This window comes from Salvia miltiorrhiza, chromosome 2 (assembly GCF_028751815.1).
Source record: "Salvia miltiorrhiza cultivar Shanhuang (shh) chromosome 2, IMPLAD_Smil_shh, whole genome shotgun sequence".
In the NCBI taxonomy this organism is placed as follows: domain Eukaryota; kingdom Viridiplantae; phylum Streptophyta; class Magnoliopsida; order Lamiales; family Lamiaceae; genus Salvia; species Salvia miltiorrhiza.
The window spans coordinates 60619237-60623496 of NC_080388.1; the positions used below are offsets into that span (position 1 = coordinate 60619237).

Consider the following 4260-nt stretch of genomic DNA (forward strand, 5'->3'; position numbering starts at 1 on the left):
ATGAGAATATTGCATAAGTATATAATACTATAAGTCTATATATATATAGATAAGTGATATGGATAGCTGCTTCGATTGGTCAGCAGCCCTATAATTAAGTAGCAGGCCAAACTTTTCATTAACGTAAGTTTGAATTTCTGTCTACATATAAATTAGAATTGAAAAAGGTAGAGGTTTGGTACGCTATTATTCTAAACACAAAAATTTCGATATAATCAGGTGTATCATACAATTGGGTTGACCAACATTCAAATCTTGACCCGTATTTTAATCTAAATCTGCATTCTGATCCAAATCATGTAAATGACACTATTCAGTTATAAAAATGACACTGCCTAATTGACACTATTCGGTTATATCACTGTAATATTTTAAAATGTTATAGTGTCATTTTCAATCTTATAGTATCAAATGCACGAAGTGTTATATATATTTCTGAATAAATCAATTATACACAGTGTCAATTACAATGTTATAATGTCATTTGTATAACATAATAGTGTCAATTGCAGGTAGTGTCATTTGTATAACTGAATAGTATCATTTACACAATTTGGGTCAAGATGCGGGTTTGGATCAAGATGTGTGGGTCAGAGTCTGAGTGCGGATCAACCCAATTGTACGGTGCACCCAGTTGTACCCAATACCACCTCTATTCTAAAAATAGTAATTCTAACTTATTTTTTTGTTTAATTGCACTCGGGGTACATAATTTTGGCATAATAAATACTACATCTGTCCCAGCTTTTAGTATCAAACTTTCCTTTTTTGGCCGTCTCACATTTTAGTATCCATTTTTATTTTTGGAAAAAGTAAGTGGGGCCCTTACTTCACTTTAATTATTTTAACTCTCACATAAAATGTGGGACCCTTATTACACTCACAACACATCAATCACTTTATTAAAACCCGTGTCATTCTCAACTGAATACCAAAAGCCGGGACGGAGGGAGTACTATGAAAATGCTATTCGCATAATTTATTGAGGTGTTCAGATTCAAATTATTCAAAAAATCAGCCTATGTAGCTGACATTGGACTTTCAATTTAATTATTGAAGTCGTTATTTTTCATATATATCAGACGATCGTAAGGGTTCAGATTTCAAAATTATAGGTTTATCAAAACATCATTTAATTATTATATGATCTTGAATTTGTATCTCATTAGTGTTTTATAAATCCAATAAATCCATGACAATTGCAAAGATCGTACTCCCGATTTAATAACAATATAAAAATCAAAATACACACATACATGAGATTATTGATAACAGCAGTATTTAAGTTTTTATGATGGGGAAAGCCTTGAGAGGGCGGGCCTTGTGAAGAGAAAGCCCGAACACATCATCCATGTCCACATCTTGTGCTTCCCAATCAAACTTATGTATCATCGACGCAACCATGAGATGCACCATCAAGTGCGCCAGCGGAAGCCCGGGACAGATTCTCCGGCCCGATCCGAACGGAATAAGCCCGAAATCTTGCCCTTTGTAGTCTATCACGCTGCCTAAAAACCGTTCGGGCTGAAAGGACTCCGGATCGGGCCATATGCTGGAGTCTCTTCCAATGGCCCACACGTTCACGAGTATTCGTGCGCCTCTTGGTATCGTGTAGCCATCGATCTCCACTTCAGCCTCCGCCTTGTGAGGGATTAGAAACGGGCCGGGCGGGTGCAATCGGAAGCTCTCCTTGATCACTGCATTTAGGTATGGTAGGTTTGGGATGTCGTCTTCTTCAACTTGTGTCCTATCTCCCATCACGCTTCTTATCTCATTCTTGGTTTTCGACAACTTCTCAGGATTCCGTATTAATTCTGCCATCGCCCATTGCACTGAGTCTGTGGTAGTGTCTGTTCCCGCCACAAATAAGTCCTGCCATGAATTACGCTTATTTACTTCATATGATAGCTAGAGATATATAATAACATAAAATAACCACAACAATTTTTAGATTGTTTGATCTACAACTAAATCGTTCGGATATTTAATTCTATGGGGCATTTGGTTTGGTGGATGAGATAGATAAGATTGATAGGATTGGATAGGTGATTAAATAATCCACCCAATTTTGGGGTGATAAATAATCACTCAATTAGATGATTAGAAGCGAGTCCGATTATTAATCACGGGGCCAATCATGCAAATCAAATACTTAATTAAGGTGTTAATCATGCCTTATCACTCAAATCAAACGCCTTCTATAAGTATTGTCAATTTAATCCACCACTTAAACTAAACACTCTCTTATACCATAACTAATACGGGATGAGATCCAGTGTCCTACAATTCTATGTGTGTCACTGACTCACTGTGTCCCATGTTTATATCTATTATTTTGAAAATATTTTTTATAAAAATAAAATTTATTATAATACAATAAATTATAATTAATTTTTATTTTAAAAAATTAATTTTTTTAAAAAGTATATAGTATGACTTGGAATTTATCAAACTATTATTAGCTAATAAAATTGAAATTAAATAATAAAAACTAATTATATACCTGAGATTGATGGAATAAACCCTAATTAATAATCACAAAATTAAAACAAAGCATACAAAGTTGAAATTGAACAAAAAATAAATAAAATTGAAAGTTGGACACAAAGTGAGACATAAAGTGTGGTACACTGAATCTCATTCCAACTAATACGTGCAAAGTTTTCATATTTTCTCAAAATGTCTCAATAATTAACCTCGTTTTCAAAATTGGGACGCATCGATTAATTTTTCCCCTAGCAAAAAATTACTATACTGTAATTTTTAGTTAACTAATTAACCCTATTAATACCTTATTAATTCAAACATTGAAAATAAATATAAAAAATAATAATAAATTATTAGCAGATTAGTGAATTAAATTAAATTATAAGAAATTTAAATTTAAGAAAAGGTAATTAAAATTATTAAAGAAAAAAAATGAGATACGAAGTGAGACAGCAAATATGAGGCAAAAAATCTCAAATTCTTTATTTGGTACTAATAAGTATCATAATAAAAAATGTGAGACATTTTGAAAGAACCAAAAACACGTATAATTAAATTGATATTTACGTATTGAAATCTCACACTAAGAAGGTGTTTGATGTCATGGCAGCTCAAGTAAGCATCGTCTTCTTGATTCAGATCGAGGAGCACTTGAAGCAGATCCTTTTTCCTCGGAGAATCAGTAGATTTCTCCCTTTCTTGCAACCTTTCAGTAATGATTTCATCAAACTTGTGGAACAACTTCCCAACGTAATCCTCTGCTTTGCGCTTGATGCCTTGTGGATCCACGAATCTCAAAACTGGGAAGAAATCAGCAATATTTGGAGTTCCGCCAATCTTCATAAGCCCCTCTGCCCCTGGATGATCTCCTTCATCTCCTGATGAGACGAATCCGAGTCGAGCCGAGCAAAGTCAACAGAAAACATTGTTGTTGAGATCAGATTGAGAGCCGTCACGAACGCAACCTCCTCGAAATTCACCACCCTGCCTTCCGAGCAGCTCTCCGCCAAGAAATCCTGCAGTTGCCGCAGCTTATCTTGGCGGAGGGCTGCGCTCGCTTGGAGCTTGTGCATTGTGAACATGTGCTCTCGGCTGATTTTGCGCAGCTTGCGCCATTTGCTCCCCACGGGGAGCCAGCCCACGGAGGCCTCGTGGTGGCCCAGTGCATGGGCCACGTGAGGCACTGTCCTACTCGAGCATGTTTGATCGTGCTTCTGTAGGATCTCCCGGGCCATCTCCGGTGAGGATGCCACGGTTGTGTGGATGCTCCCGAGCTTTAGATGCATCAGGGGCCCGTACGTTCGGGAGAGCTTTGCGAGGCTGCGGTGGGGGTTCTGGCCGAGGTGCAAAATGTTACCTATGATCGGTAATGGGACGGGCCCGGGAGGGAGCCTCGACCTTCTCCGAGACCAGTAATTTGGTCTCGGGAGAAGGAAAATTGAGTAGAGGATCAACGGTAGTATAAGCAAAATTATGAGGAAATCCATTAATTGTCTATGGTGCGTGAGTTTGTGGTCGTATGTGTCACATATATAAGTTTAATTTTTATTTGGCAAATCAACAAAAAAATTAATTTTGTTATGACAAAGGTGAAAGTGACTGGATGTCCGACGTAGTAAGAAAACGATGATTGGGATTTTTTATTGGATGAGATTTTGGCGTTTGTATTTTGGATGTTCTTCCAAATCATCATGATTCGAACGGCAATATTAGATTATGAAGAGTGCAAGGTAGTATTGAAAGACAGAAGCTCAGGTGAGCTCTAACGCACAT

At 36.9% G+C, this 4260-nt stretch overlaps 1 pseudogene; it reads right to left on the reverse strand.

Moving 5' to 3' along the window:
• Window positions 1-1217: 1217 nt before the first annotated feature.
• On the reverse strand, window positions 1218-3984 carry LOC131010807 (cytochrome P450 76T24-like; annotated as a pseudogene).
• Window positions 3985-4260: the final 276 nt, after the last annotated feature.